Below are 17006 nucleotides of genomic sequence, written 5' to 3'. Positions count from 1 at the left end.
AAAGCCCCCATGCCTGTTTTTGTCATTGCTCCCTATGCTGAGCTCCTGCAGTTCACACAGACTCTCCTATTGACATGACCATCACAGAGAAGCTCCTGTCCCACCTTCAAATGTGCTCTTAACCTCCCTTTGCCTTCTGACTCTTCACCCCATTTGCCAGTCCCTGAACTGCCATTGAATTTGTCTATAAGTTTAGTCTTTTTCTTTGGTTCCTCTCTTCTGTCCAGCCTTGCCAGTGGCAATTTTTTTTAAGACTCAAGCCTTCTTTGCCCTGAGCTCTGGCATGCCTCCTGGCCGGGTGCAAGACCCAAGCAGGAATGAACCAGACAAACTCTAACACTGTTTGCTGCCTGGTTGCCCAGCACTGTGCTTCATCTAGCTTGAACCCAGACACTCATCATTGCCAATATTTAATGAAGATGATTTTCTTTATTGAGAAAAGACATCCTAGAATGGGAGAGGTATGCTTGGCTTGTGATATAAAGTAAAATGCTTAGGCCTTGGGTTCAGAGGGCTGTGTTTAGTTCTTTTGCTCATTTAGCAAGTAGTCTTCACCACTGTTTCTTGAGTTAAGCTATTTTCTCATAAAACAGGCTGAAACATTTGTCCTGCCTACCCCTGAGATTGTTGTGAGGCTCAAAAGTTCATGAAATGAGAAAACATTCCACAAATTATAACGTACTCAATAAATATTTTGCTATCAATAATGTTATTACAAGGGCAGTTGATGAACTAAATGGACGCCAAGGGACAGCTTCATGAGTTACATCAAACAATAACTTGCATTGACATGGGCTTGCTTGTGACTCAGTGTAGCACGTGGTTGGGAGGGAGGTTTCTGCAGGCAGAGTGTCTAATTTGGGTACTCACAACACCTCTTCCTGCCTGTGTGAGCATCAGCTTCTTCTCTAACTGTGAAATTTGTGTGAGGCTATGTATTTAATTGAAGTGAGGATAAGGAAGATAGGACTATGATACTCACTCATGCCTGCTCAATGAATATAGTGTCATTGTTACTGCTATGTTTAGTTGAACTGAGTCAATTAATAGAATTAGAAGCAGGATCCAAAAAGAATGGCACCTCGACCCTTCTCTCCAGTGTAAGGTAAGGTCTTTAACTACAGTGGTCTAGGCTCTTTGTGGATTCATTCTCACTAATTAAATTGAGAGATCAGTTCAAAAACGAGATGTGAGCCTGACCAGGTGGTGGCACAGTGGATAGAGCATTGGACTGGGACTCAGAGAACCCAGGTTTGAAACCCTGAGTTCACCAGCTTGAGCGTGGGCTCATCTGGTTTGAGCAAGGCTCTCCAGCTTGAGTCCAAGGTCGCTGGCTTGAGCAAGGGATCACTCGGTCTGCTGTAGCAACCTCCCCAACAAAGCACAAATGAAAAAGCAATCAATGAGAAACTAAGGTGCCGCAACAAGGAATTGATGCTTCTCATCTCTCTCCCTTCCTGTCTGTCTGTCCCTATCTGTGCCTCTCTGTATCTCTGTCAAAAAATAAAAATAAAAAAAAAATAAAATAAAACAAGATGTGAAATTCTTAATTAGCAGTGGGGACTAGGACTGATTAACGTGTAGCAATGCTTAGTAACACTCTTTGGAGGATATCTCCAGGCACACAGGGATATTCAATGGGAAGGGAGAGTGAGCCAAAGGCTGATGAAAAGGAATATTGTTTGTGGTTCTCCCTTTGTCTCTCCAGGTGTGCAAAAAACGCTCTGCCCAGGAAACCAGAGGACTGCGTTCCCAAAAGACATGGACCAACTTTCAAGACACAACCTTGCCCACCAGCTGACACCTCCATGGGCACTGCTTCCAAGTTCACACCCAGGTTTCCTTCATTCAAGCCCTTGGTCATTCACAGCAGCTTGTTTTGGAACCATTTAGCAGAAGCCACCAAGAACAAAGCAGTTGCTAGTCACCGTAGTGTTTCCTGCCCCAGAAGAGTCCTTTAGATCTGCCTTGGCTAAAGCAAGACAAAGCCACCCCTTGTTTTTTAGTGTGCCTTTGTTCTTTCTGACTCTTGTACATTATCAATCATTTACTGTCATTTTTTTTTTTCTAAAAACATTTCACAGTGTAAATTGTGGCAAGGAAAATGGTGTGCTCCCTCTGGTTCCAGATAAGGAAAGCTGTAAATAATTTAAAATTCCTGCTGTGCAAAATTACCCAAACAGAAAGTGCATTTTTTGTGTGTGCTTGGCACTGAACAGGGTAAAATAAGAAATTGTGCCAATTTTCCTACAGGTGAAATTTTAGCTGCTTTAGAACGTAAGCACTTTGACTCAGAAATAAGTAATGTAATGAGATTTCTTGCAGGGCATGCCAGCCTTAATGGGAGGCCGTAAGAATAATGGCCCATACTTACCTTCAAGAAGAAAAAAGAACCACAAAATTACTTATTAAAAGTCTGCGCCCAGGACCATTAAGCCACACCCCCAGACTCCAAGATTGTACTAACAAATAGTATTTAGGCAATCACAACTGCCCAGATAAGCACACCAAATTTCCATGAAAAGGTATTATTTTACAGCACAAAACTCTGATATGTATGTTATTTGAATCTTTGTAAGCCACTATATTTTGAAACATCAATGTGACCTATTGTCCATCCTTTAATTAAAAGGTGGCCCCATTTGTCATAAAATGGGACCGTGTTTCACTTGACCCTCCGTCACTGTGAGCACCTCCAGAAATGCCCTGTTGTCTGGGCAAGGCCCGCAGGTGGGTACTGAGACTGGTCAAGCTCCATTCTTACGAACTGGAAGGTTCCAGAGCAAGAAGAGAGAAGCCATCTTGCCCCCAGAAGTTAACTCACATCCTTGGGAAGTTAACTCACAGCTGCATAGAGAGTGATAGAACCCCAGAGAGATTTACCTGATACTAGAATTATGTTTATGTTTCAAGGGGGAAGAAGGGGAAACTGCTCCAGGTCCCTGCACCTGGGCACCAGGGCTCACTGGGCCTTTGAAGGGACGTGATAACATTCCATAGTTAATAATGAGAACCCAGCCTCCTTTCCCTTCCACCCCTCATAAGCAAAGATTTTTCTCTTTCTTTTTGAAAAAGGGAGGAGAGACCATTCATTATTCACCTAGATGCAGACTTTGAAGTTTGTCTATGTAGGACATCTGACCTGGCTCTCATCACATCAGCCCAGGGTGTAAAAATCAGGGAGTGGTCACTACTTGCTAGAACAATGAATAAGGCCTACCTATGTCTAATCAGAACTCCTCATGTGCACACTCAAGACAAAGTTAATAAGACAAATATCAAAATCCCACAGTGATTCAAAGGAAAAAGTTACCTTACTTTGTTCCTCTTTGAGCTGCACATGCACCCAGTCAAGGCAAGAGGGGCTGGTTTGAAGGGAGAGAATGGGGTCAGTGGAAGGAATTCCAAGTTCATCTAGTGCTGCTGTTGGTGCTATTGTCTTTGCCAAATATATGGGGTTCACTTTAAGTCTGTTAAATCAGGGGTTCTCCACCTCAGCACTCCTAATGGTTTGGGCTGAATAATTCTTCAATGTAGGGGACGGTTTTGTGCATTGTAGGAGGATTAGCAGTAACCCTAGCCTCTATGAACCACATGCCAGTAGAAACGTCCCCACCCCTGAATTGTGCCAAGCAAAAATGTCTCTAGATATTTCCAGATGTCCAGTAGGGGGCAAAATTTCTCTGGTTGAGAATCATTGTCATAAATTCACTTGTGATACTAACTAGATAGACCATGTAGCACTAGCCACAGGTGACACTAGAGGGGCTAGTCTTATGCACAGGCAGATCAGGTTGTTACTTAATGGTCTATACAGGTCTTCCTAGACAATCCCAAATGGAAATTCCATTTAAATGGTAACCAAACCTTTTAATCCACACTGATAAACTTAATCTGCAAGTATCCTTGGGGAAGGGTCAGTTCCATAGGTCCACTTGAAAGACAGTGTCAGAAGAGAGGGCTGACATAGTAGATGCTTCTTGTGGGGACCAGCATTTGATAGAGAGGAAGGAATCAGACTTCTGAGGGGCAAAGGGTGCAGGAATTAAAGACCAATGTGCCAGAGATGAGATTCACTTAATATAAAATTGTGCAAAAATGAGAACCACTGAATAATGAAATATTCAGAAAACAGAACACGCAGCATTGGACAATGCCATAAAACTCACCATGTCTGGGGTGGGAAATGAGGCCCACTGTGAGCCCTGTCTTAGAGCATGAACAAACGGGCAGAGATGTCAGCTTGAGGGAGGATGTGATGAGCAGAGCCCCTGACAGCCAGCACCTTTCTCTGGTTCCTGTGAACCTCAGGACCACCTCATGCCTGGACCATACATGTGCCTTAAATTAAGGTTGTTTATCCAAATACCCTTCTTGTCCCCTGGACTGAGATTTCTGTGGGCAGTTCCTTGTCTTCACCATTACTATTTCCACCAGGGTGCCTCGCCCAGAGTCTGACACCCAGGAAGATCAGGAAATAGGCGAATCCATGCCCAAGAGAAGCACTGCCTTCATTAACCTCTGTAGAGTGGGTCTGTCATGTTGTTGGCTGTCCCTTGAGATTAAAGATGCATTTTAGAAGGTCAGCCCCTTGTGGATGGCTTTGCATACCTGCCACTGTGGACAGCCTACAGGATAGAGGAACTGGGCACCATCACCACTGCCTCAAGGACTCTCAACATGAAGGTATCAAATCCCCATATAGAATATAGTCTGTAGCATAAGTTACCACAACCTTAGCAGCTTGAAACAACGCCCAGTTATTACGTCACAGTGTCTGTGGTTCAGGATTGTCGAGCACAGCGAATCTGGGTCTTTGCTCAGGGTCTCACAGGCTGCAGTCAAGGTGTCCGCTGGGCTGTGGTTTCATCTAGAAGCTGGACCAAAGAGAACTTCAATTCTAAGCTCATGCAGGTGGATGGCAGGATTCATTTTCTTGAAGTCATAGGAATGAAGAGCTATAATTTCTCCATGGCTGCTGGCCAGAGGCTGTCTACAGTTCCTACAGATGCCTAAGGTTCCCTGCCACATGGCTCTCTCCATAGATAGTCCACAGTATGTTCCTCAAGGCAGAAGAGCAGAGCCGGACTTCGAACAAGACAGCCTTATTATAAGGAATCTCAACTCCTTTGGAATATTCTATTAATAACATGTGAATTGGGTATCCACCCCCACTCATTGGAAGGGGTTTCTCAAAGGCATGGGATCATTGGGGATCACAAGAGGCTCTGTCCACCACAGGAAGAAATAAAATTAAAGAGAACTGTCACCTCTCTCTCCTGCACAGCATCCAGCAGCTGTTTGCAAGGGAAGTGACACCATCACTTTGCAACAACTATGGTTATTCCCCATTGAGGGGCAAAGCTAAAGAGAGAAAAGTGGGCTACCAGGTGGTATCCCCCTTTTCCATGCCGCAAACCACAAGGCAGGAGGTATCCGGGCCAGAGAGCAGGGTCACCTCTCACTCATCCCTCTGACCTACATTCTCCTGCACAGAATGGAATGGGGGAGAGAGAAGACGGTCCAATCACTTCTGATACCTTGGAACAAAATGCTGCATTTCATAAATATTAGGTGTGGGAGGAAACCCAAGGTCACACTAACCCTTTCCCACCCCTGCACAGAACCGAATGCCCTTAGCTTAATCTTGGGAGCAGCCAGCATCTTATTTTGGAATGAGGGGTCACACATGGAAGCTTCTCCTCCTGGAAACCTGGCCCATCCTCCCTTCATCCACTCCGATCAACTTTGTTCTGGATTTTCCTTGGAATTCTCTTCCAACTTCATGAGAAGTACACTCATTCCGCCTCACTGGTGTGCTTCCATACCCTGTTCTTACCCACTGTTTGACTAAGCACAAAATGTTTTCTTCATCAGGAAAATTTAATTAAGAGGCCAATTACTCAGCTTGCCCAATCATGCCAAAGGCTAAAAATAGAGTGAGAAAAAGTCCTCCCAGCCAAAGAAGCAAAAGTGAACCACATTCTAAACCACTCTCCGCAGTGACTTTGTCAAGAAGGAAGTAGCCACTATTTCTCATTACCTGAATGAAGCACTGTGTTCTGAGTTAGCTCCTTGACTTTCATCTTTCCTCACCCCCACCCTACCCAAGATGGTTATTTGATCTCATCACACAATTCAAATTGCTCCTTCTCCTCATTTACCCTATTTCTTAGTGGCCACAGATAAAGATGTGCTCCTGGCTTGTAGCTCACTATGACCACTGCATTGTTTTCCTTTGATTCTCACAGAAGTCACTTGCAATTTCTTTTACCTCTCACTGCATGTGACACTTATACACTTTTTACTTACTTTGATCCTTTTTTGAAAATATTGTCAGGTGTTTCATCAACTTAGACATCTTGGGTTTGTAGCAGGGGTCGGGAAACTTTTTGGCTGAGAGAGCCATGAACGCCACATATTTTAAAATGTAATTCCATGAGAGCCATACAATGACCCGTGTACATTGCGCATTATCCAATAAAAATTTGGTATTGTCCCGGAGGACAGCTGTGACTGGCTCCAGCCACCCACAACCATGAACATGAGCAGTAGGAAATGAATGGATTGCAATACATGAGAATGTTTTATCTTTTTTAAGTTATTATTTTTTTTTATTAAAGATTTGTCTGTGAGCCATCGAAAGAGCCATAGATTCCAGGCCCCTGATTTCTAGCCTTGAAAAAGTCTTCAAAGATATCAGCCCCCTCAGCTTACAAAGGAGGATGGTAGGAACAATGCCATCAGGTAACTTGCCAAGTCCCCTATGGTGACTTCATGTGAGCAGAATTAGGTCACACATGAATCCTTGAAGTTACCAGACCCTAGACTGGCTTTATGGAGACAACCATGGAGACAGTGGACTGCCAGATTTACTGTGACTGATGAGAAGACAGGGTCACAACTAAACTACAGCCCAGAAGAACCTAAAAGGAGCCACACTTGGGGAATCACTTCTGGGAGCTAATCACAGGCTTCCCCCCCCCCCCTGCATTCTGCATTTTTCAGTAATTTTCTTTCTTACCTTTTTGGGACCCATGTTTCTTGTAATACTTGCACTAGATGCTTTCATCCTCCAATTGTGCTCCCTCTACCTCTAATCTTGTGACTTTATCAGTCCACGTGCTACCAATAAACCTCTTCCTCAACTTGAAATGTCACCTTTCTAGTCATGTCCTACTAAGAGCGACCTGATCATTCCTGTCTCCTGTGCACCACGTAGTTATAAGAGCTGTGATTTTTGGAATGCCCAGCATGTACCCAGCACCGTGGTTGATAGTAATCATGTATCAATGTAATCATCAAAAAAACCCTATGAGCCTGACCTGTGGTGGCGCAGTGGATAAAGTGTTGACCTGGAATGCTGAGGTTGTCGGTTCAAAACCCTGGGCTTGCCTGGTCAAGGCATATATGGGAGTTGATGCTTCCTGGTCCTCCCCCTGTTCTCTCTATCTCTTTCCTCTCTCTCTCTCTCTCTCTCTCTCTCTCTTCAATAAAAATGGATAAATAAAATCTTAAAAAAAAAAAAGACTAAGTTTTTTAAAAAAAAAAACAAAAACCCTATGAACTAGGTGTTGTTTCCACCCTACATAGGAGGAAACTGGAGCCTCAGGAAGGTTGATGACTTGCTCATTCTCATCCACTAGTTCAGTGTAGTGTCAGGATTTGAACCTACATCTGACTCTAGAATCCACATTCTTTCTGACACAGCACAGTATCTCAATGTGCCTGGAATTTTTCCTTGGGACCCTTTAGTACACATACACATCAGATTATTTATTCTCATTCATACATAGAAAGGAGAATGCCCGTATCGAAGTGTACAACTAGTGGCTCACAGTTCCCCAGGCTTTGTTCCAGTTCACACAATCATCACAAATGCATGTGTATAGTGCACTCCTCTATTTTGAACGGCACACATCTCAACCTTAGAGAACTCCCAAAGTGAACAAAGATCTGTGCAGTCCAAGATTCGTACTGTCACTCCCTGCCCTCCTGCCACCATCTTGCACTCTGACCACTTCAAAGTCACATAGACTATTTGTCTTACAGCCTTCTTATGTGCTTGACAGCTCATGTCCTTGCCAGGGATGTGGAGAATTTAACATGGTGGTTTTCTGGTTTTTCTGTGTGTTCTGAGTGTGTGACCTGATTAGTGCTATATAATGTTGAAACATTTTGAGATTTTTTTAAATTCAACTTTTCTTTTTTTCCTTTTGTTTCTGAGTTTCTCTCCCCTGTTCGCCATTTCCAGGATAATTTTTTTTGGTCTATCTCTAAGTAGTCCTTTGTGACTCTACCCTGAATGTTTCCTGTTCTTTGTGTTGTTTCTAAAGAAATTGCAGTTTTCTGGGCTCTAATTAAAGTGCCCCACAGGCTGGAGCCAGTTTTCCTCTGCTTTGCGTGATATTGTGCTTTCTGCTCCACCTTCTGGATGCTGAATTCTTCTGTACAGGGTTGCCTCAAATGCTCATAAGAACCTGAGACAATCAATACTCAGAAATCAGAGGCATTTTTATATGCCAACAATGAACAGTCAGAAAGAGAAATTAAGGAAACAATCCCCTCCACAATTACAACCAAAAAAATAAAGTACCTAGGAATAAACTTAACCAAGGAGACTAAAGACTTGTACTTGGAAAATTATAAAGCGTTGATAAAAGAAATCAAGGAAGATACAAACAAGTGGAAGCACATACCGTGCTCATGGTTAGGAAGAATAAACATCATTAAAATGTCTATATTACCCAAAGCAATTTATAAATTCAATGCAATACCAATTAAAATACCAATGACTTACTTCAAAGATATAGATCACATATTCCAAAAATTTATATGGAACCAAAAAAGAACATGAATAGCCTCAGGAATCTTAAAAAAGAAGAATAAAGTGGTAGGTATCACACTTCCTGATATCAAGTTATACTACAAGGCCATTGTACTTAAAACAGCCTGGTACTGGCATAAGAACAGGCATATAGATCAATGGAACAGAACAGAGAACCCAGAAATAAACCCACAGCTCTATGGACAACTGATATTTGACAAAGGAGGTAAGGAAATACAATGGAGTAAAGACAGCCTTTTCAACAAATGGTGCTGGGAAAATTGAACAGCTACCGGCAAAAAAATGAAACTAGACCACCAGCTTACACCACTCACAAAAATAAACTCAAAATGGATCAAAAACTTAAATGTAAGCCATGAAATGATAAGCATCTTAGAAGAAAACATAGGCAGTAAACTCTTCAACATCTCTCAGAGCAATATATTTGCTGATTTATCTCCATGGGGAAGTGAAATAAAAGACAGGATAAACAAATGGGACTATATCAAACTAAAAAGCTTTTGCACAGCTAAAGACAATAAGAACAGAATAAAAAGACAAACTACACAATGGGAGAACATATTTGACAATACATCTGATAAGGGGTTAATAACCAAAATTTATAAAGAACTTGTAAATCTCAACACCAGGAAGACAAACAATCCAATCAAAAAATGGGAAAAAGAAATGAATAGATACTTCTCCAAAGAGGACATACAGATGGCCAATAGGCATATGAAAAAATGCTCAACATCACTAATCATTAGAGAAATGCAAATTAAAACCACAATGAGATATCTACCTCACACCAGGCAGAATTGAGCTCATCAACAAAACAACACAGAATAAGTGCTGGCTGGCGAGGATGTGGAGAAAAGGGGAACTCTCCTGCACTGCTGGTGGGAATGCAGACTGGTGCAGCCACTGTGGAAAACAGTATGGAGATTCCTCAAAAAATTGAAAATCAAACTGCCTTTTGACTCAGCTATCCCACTTTTAGGAATATACCCTAAGAACACCATAGAACGGTTCCAAAAGGAGAAATGCACCCCCTTGTTTGTGGCAGCATTGTTCATAATAGCGAAGATCTGGAAACAGCCCAAGTGTCCATCAGAGGACGAGTGGATTAAAAAGCTTTGGTATATATATACTTTGGAATACTACTCAACCATAAGGAATGATGACATCGGATCATTTACAATAACATGGATGGAACTTGATAACATTATACGGAGTGAAATAAGTAAATCAGAAAAAACTAAGAACTATATGAATCCATACATAGATGGGACATAAAAATGAGACTCAGAGACATGAACAAGAATGTGATGGTAATTGGGGGTGGGGGGGAGGGGGGAGGGGGCGAGGAAGGAGAGAGGGGGTGGGGAGGGGAGAGGTACAAAGAAAACCAGATAGAAGGTGACAGAAGACAATTTGACTTTGGGTGAGGGGCATACAGCATAATCAAATGTCAAAATAATCTGGAGATGTTTTCTCTCAACATATGTACCCTGATTTATCAATGTCACTGAATTAAATTTAATTTTAAAAAATGATTTAAAAGAATACCATAAAAAAAAAGAACCAGAGACAGATGTGTGTTTGTTATACTTTTCTAAGTTGGAAACACAAATATCGGATTCCTTCTCTTCTTGACAGACCAGCTCTGAACATGTAGGAGTAACTGCATATTCCCAGCTACTTTGATGAGCCCGTAGGTGAGGATTAGCCTTGCTGAGACCTACTGCCAGAGTGGTCTATGCAGGAAAATGCCAAAATGAAAGAATTCTGTTTTTTCTTATAAAAAAAAAGTAATAATCTAAGTCTTCTGATTCTGGGTTGATATAGTAAGACATGGTAGACCTACATGACCGCTACAAAGTTTTTTTTAAAAATCTGGATAAATTACACAGCTCATGTTTTCAAAAGGTTGAAGAACTATGAAGGTGAGACCAGAAGTGCTAAGGCTCAGAGGTACCAGGGCTCCTCCTAGGTGAAGTGGGAACTGCTGGCTGTTCTTCTCAGCATATTTGTCAGGTCTGGACATGAGTTGAAGATCAGGCTCAGCCCACAGTGAGGGGTGCTGCTCGTAGATGTTGGGCAGGCACCTGTACAAAGAGCGAGGGACTGGAGACCAGCAGAGCCCCTGAAAAACCATGTCCTCCCTGTGGACGTTTGCTGAGCTCTGCAGCAGCGCTGGAAGCCAGACAAACATAGACGGCCACTTCATACCGTAATCCAGAGTTTAAGAGACCAAGTCCCAGCAGAGACAAAAACTCTGCCCCCAAAACAAAGGCAGTCTCCCTCTGAAGTGATCAGCTGTGTTTGCACTTGTGTGAAGGGAGAGCTAAGCTCAGAAACTCTGAAAGACTGAATATTCAGAGCTGAGTAAACAGAGACTGTCAATCAGAAGTCTAGGACAGTCATGCCGGATAAGGGGGCTGGGCATAGCAACTGAGGCAAATCTCCCTGGAGTCCCTTAGGGGCCAGCATCCCATGAGAGGAAGGGGCCCTGCCAAAAATATACACTGGGTCAAGACATTTGCCAAATTTTCTGAACTTGTGAAAGGTGAGAGGCTCACATCCCTGGGGCATAGAATATTCTGAGGTGAGGTGATTGAGCAAAAACCTAGGAGCACACCCAAGAAACAGGAACTTACCAGATAAGAAAAAGAATCTGCTAAAATTACATTCAGCCGAATTTACAATCATCTTAACTGGACTGAAGTGATCAGTCTCTTGTCCTATATGCCCACAGAAGATAAAGAAGATATTACTTAGAGCATATGTGATTTTTTTATACACTTAAAACAAGAAACACCTAAACAAACAGGAAAATCAATGACTTTGGATGATATATATGATAAGTGTTTATGGTTAAGTAATTTTTTTAGAATATTGATATCCATTTTCAGTCTTACTGAATTCTGATTTTAAAAATGTCATTTTTTGAATTATTCCTTTGAGAATAAATATTTTCTTTGTTGTCTAAGGTATGATTGATAGTTTGACTCTCTCAATAATCCATAAAGTCCGATGCCATTTTTTAAGGATAAAGACTTTCTCAGACCAAGGCTGAATGAATTCATGGCTAACAGAGTTATGCTATAAGAAATAATAAAATAAGTCCTCTAGGAAAATGAAGAATTATGTAAGTCAGAAATTGGAATCTACCTAGACAGACGAAGACTGCTGTCCAGGCTGCTGCCTGTCAAGTTGGAGATGGAGGTGAAGGAAAACATATTGACTAGGTGTTGTTTAGCAGATGATGGTCAGCAGTTATATTTACCTTATATAATATTTGTGGTTTATAAGCATTACGTGACCTTAGCAAAAGTGTATTTCCTGTATCCTTTAGCTAGGTTTGAATCCAGAGGCCCCAAGCAGTAACACTGGCATTATTTCCATTACAAGGGGGCGCCATAAATACTATTTGCTTTTGGGTTCACAATTACTTTGCCCTTCAGGATTATCCAAGGGAAATCTTGAGAAAAATACCTTCTAAATAGATTATTTTCACAGTATTGTGTTATAAACATATCCTCAGCTCCCAGTTAGATACTCTGCAAACTGAAGCAGCTACTGGGGTTGAGATGTATGCTCAACTGCCCTTAGAAGCCCGCTTTCTACGTGTCATTGGCAGCATCTGCAGCCCCCAGAATGTCAAGGTGTTGGCAAATTTCTGAAATTGGCATTTAGTCATCCCTATGCAATTACCCATTATGGGACGATGGGAAAAACAGGTCTAGACGTTAACTCTGACTCTGGACAAGACTAATACCCTTTGCCTGCATTTTGCACCTGTAAAATGGGGGCTAGGATCACTGCCTCTTAACACCCATGATACTTAGCCCTGATGTAACATATGTGCCAATCATTATGTGGCAGAAATATAAGGTTATAGTAATTAAATATATAGAACTATAGAAAAACATGAAAGATATATAAAAATAATTAGAATATAATTTTAAAAGCAATTAAGGAAATTAAATAAAGTTATGCTGTCTGGATAGGAATTAATATAGTGTGTACAGTTATGATAAACAGACTCTGCCTTTCGAGCAGGGCTCAGTGTGTGCGTGAAGTTACATATAGATAAGAAGTAGCTTGATGTCATAACTCTGTGGGTTGACGTAGACAGGAGGCTTCCCTAGGAACATCTTTAAAGTGGCTTGATGTAACATTTCAGTAGACTATTAGAAAAAGGGCTCCCTGCAAGGAATTTCCAAAAAGGTGGTTTGAGGTGATAATCTTGTAGATTGACATCTGTTAGAAGGCCTTGGCCAGAAAAGGTACTAAAGCTGAGGGCCCCCTGCTGTAGTCGCCCAGACTCCAACATGAACGTGGACTGTCTCCGCTGCTCTGACCAAAGACAGCTGAGAGGAGCACGCCGACAGGGCCCCTTAAGCTGTACCCAGGCACAGCAAAAGGATTTGTGAGTAATAAACTGCCTGTGTGATTCCTGCAACTAACTTGCGTGTTGATTGTCTTTCCTCTGGTGGCAGTTAGTGTGGGCACTGAGAAGTAGCATCCTCATAGCCACCTCAAGAGTAGTCTCGAAAAGACTGCCAGTCCTGCTGATAAGCAGGAGTGTCCCACCTCACAGGGAAGTTGAATCAGGGATGCCTAATCGGCGTAGAGCTTGGGCTCTACTGGGACGCATTATGAGCTCATCACTGGGGCTGCTTGCTGCTGCAGGCTCCAGGATCTGGTAAAAATTTCCAAGTAGTACAAACACTGGTTATTTTGCTTCTGATTAACAATTCCTTGGAGATTTCCTGAGTTAAAGAAAGAGGATGTTTACCTGTGGATCTCATCAGCCATGATTGCCTCATAGCCTATGGCTATGGACAGTGGATGGTACAAAGGATGAGTTCCTAGAGGTACCTTCTCTTGAATACAAGATGGTTCTTCTCTGTATGAGATGGCATTCAAAACCTCAATCATTCATTCTACAAATACTTCTTCTGTCCCGTGTTGACTACTCCTGACCTAATGGTGAATGAAACAGACATGCGCCTCCTCTCACAGAGCTTCCAGTCCATAGGGGAGGATGAATTTTAACCCACAGATCACACCAGTAGTAATTGTAGCAAGTGTTAGGAAGGAAAAACATAGTATGGTTGGGGGAGGGGCCAGAATTATAAGAAAGTAGGGACTGGGGACCCCAAGTAAGCTAGGGTCTGGAAGGCTAACCAGGAAGAATTGCACTGACTTTGAGATGCTACAGTGTGAGAGGAGCTGGGCTGACGGCAGGCGAGACGAGAACCCGGGAGCATGTCATCTACAAGCAGGTGCTGGCAAACATTTTCTACTAAGGACAGCCTAGGACACATTGTTGGCTTTGCAAACTGCACTTGTCACAACTACCCACTCTGCTATTACAGCACAAGCCACAGACAAAAAAAAAAAAAAAAAGAAAGAAAGAAAAAGTAAGCAAATAGGGGCAGTTGTCCTCCCATAAAATAATTCATGAACACTGAAATTTACATTTTTCCTGTCATTATCAAATGTCACAAAGTATTCTTCTTTGATGGGTTTTTCCCCCAACCAATTCAAAATATAAAAAAACACTGTTAGCTCACAAGGTACACAAAAACAGACAGGGGACCACATTTGGCCCATAGCCTATAGGTTGCAGACACCAGGCCAAGAAGGAGGTCGTGGCTGGCTGTGCACCACGTGCCTGGGAGGCCTTCACAGACAGGACCCAACATAAAGGAGCACGCAAGGAATGCTTTCTTCCCCAGAAGCTATGTGCAAATTGAAACTGCTATTTTGTAAACTATTCAATATTATACAACCTGACCTGCGGTGGCGCAATGGCTAAAACACTGACCTGGAATCTTGAGGTCTCTGGTTCAAAACACCTGGCTTGCCTGGTCAAGGCACATATGGGAAGCAACTATTGATGCTTTCTGTACCTCTCCCCTTTTTTCTCTCTCTCTCCCCCTCTCTGTAAAATCATTAAATAAAATCTTTTTTAAAAATACTACACAAACATTAGTATTCTATTATAGTTGTTTATGGTCTTATCAAATGTTAATGTCAGGGCCAGGGAAAGGGTATCTAAATCACCTCATTTGCATATAAGGAAAATGTACAATTGCCCAAGGTCAAGGGTGTGTTCTTAGGAGACCTCATTTAAGACTACAAAGGGGTAATCTCCTCTCTACTGGTGATGAATGTGCCCTCTAGTTCAAACTGCTTACAAATTTAATCCCGGCTGCTAATGAGCATCAGTTAACAAAATGGGGAGTGTCCCAGGGTAGCATTCTTTTTCCTAAAGAGGAAAAGCTCAGGAAACCTGTATACATTTTCACATAGTCAACAACTAGTACAATTATTATAACAATAGATATTAGTGCAGAGGAGATCAGTGAACAGAACAGATAGGACCCCTCCTTTGTGGAAATTACAGTAATGTGAATTAGATACAAATATTGATCAATTTACAACCTATGAAACTTACAACCATTCAACTTTACGACCACAATCGCTAGCCTCGACTGCTCCACGTCTGGCAGCACAAGCGTTGCCCAGCTGGGCGTACAACAGTGCGGACCAGCTTCCGGCAGCACTACCATCTCCACATGCACCATTTTAACTGTTATCCCAGACTCGGTACAGCAATTTGTGTTTTGTGTCTTGGATATTTTTCATCAAACCCCTCCCAAGATGTCTACCAAGAGGAAATTGTCTTTGCAAATATTAAACCAGTTGTACTGGTAATGCAGTGTTTTGCTTAAACCTGATGAATGTAAAAATAAGAAACAAAATGGTGTAGAGATAATACAAATGACATAAATGAACAAAGAAAATTATAATATATAACAATAATGAAAGAAAATTATGATAAAATATGACTTAGAGATTTTTATAACATCATTTTATAGTACTGTACATATAGCCTACTCAACTTATGACCAAATCGTGTTACAACCATCTGTCAGAACCAATCGTGGTCGTTAAGTCGAGCACTAGCTGTAGTAACTGATTACACAGAATTAATATTCTCATAACCAAGACAGCACCATAAAGAAAAAGTATAGGAAACCATTTCATCCAGGTTGGGACACTGGCCAACCCCTTGTGTGTGTTCTATTGACAGAACAACCCCAGAGCTGAAAAGGGCTTAGCCAGGCATGGCCAATAGTTTTTGCTCCCAGGCCAGATTAGAAAAAACTTTTTTCACAGGCCAGACGAAATATTAAAATTTAAAAATGTTAAATACAAAAACAATTAATTTAAGTAAATAAAATTTTATTATGTAATTTGTTTATGAATAAATGTGAGTGAAAAAAATTTAATATACAATATTATTTTAATAAAAATATATTTTAATAAAAATATAATTACATACTACATAAATATCCAAACTGCATTGCAATTATTTCATTTTACAAACAGCCTGGACACATTTTCAGTTATCAACTGCAGCTATTGTCTATGCTACAATGCCACTTGATTCAGCACACTTGACCACAAAAATAACGAATTGTTTGACCTTGGGTGCATACTGGCAAACTCCACCTAAAAGAATGTGGGTTTCACATCACCGCTAAACGTCAAACAGTTCATATCAAGTACAGATGAGTACAAAAGTTGTAAATCTTTAAAATGAAATTTTTTTAAAAAATAAAGAAGTATTGTGAATCCATTCGACCAATTATTGGAAGTTAACCCTAGATTAGTCACATCCAGAATTCTTTTCCATGTATCACTATCTTCTTAAATATCTCGATTTCCAATAATCAAAGACGCTTCAGCTTCTGAGTAGCTGAGATTTTAAAGTAGCGGAGAATATTAAAAATTTAATTGCGGGGGGCCGCATAAACTCATTACAATTTGGCCCGCGGGCTGTATGTTGGCCATGCCTGGCTTAGACCATTGGGAAAACTCAACAATGGTCTTTGGGACCGCATACATTGAGGACATAAGGTATAAGTCAAGGCTAAGTCTCCAACCAGGCGGATCCTACATGACCTCCTTGGTCCCAGTGAGGAGCTTGGATTTTACTCTTTGGGAGTCTCTAAGGGGTTTAAAACAGTCACTCTGGGACTTTATGTTTTAACAGGAGGACGAGTAGAGGGCAGGCCTCAGTGCTGGACCTGGGTTCTAAGGCAACTAGATCGAATGATGTTACATCATACATACAATAAGGCTGAAGTCACTAGGT

Source organism: Saccopteryx leptura, chromosome 2 (assembly GCF_036850995.1).
Source record: "Saccopteryx leptura isolate mSacLep1 chromosome 2, mSacLep1_pri_phased_curated, whole genome shotgun sequence".
Classification (NCBI taxonomy): domain Eukaryota; kingdom Metazoa; phylum Chordata; class Mammalia; order Chiroptera; family Emballonuridae; genus Saccopteryx; species Saccopteryx leptura.
This window is presented reverse-complemented; position numbering follows the sequence as displayed.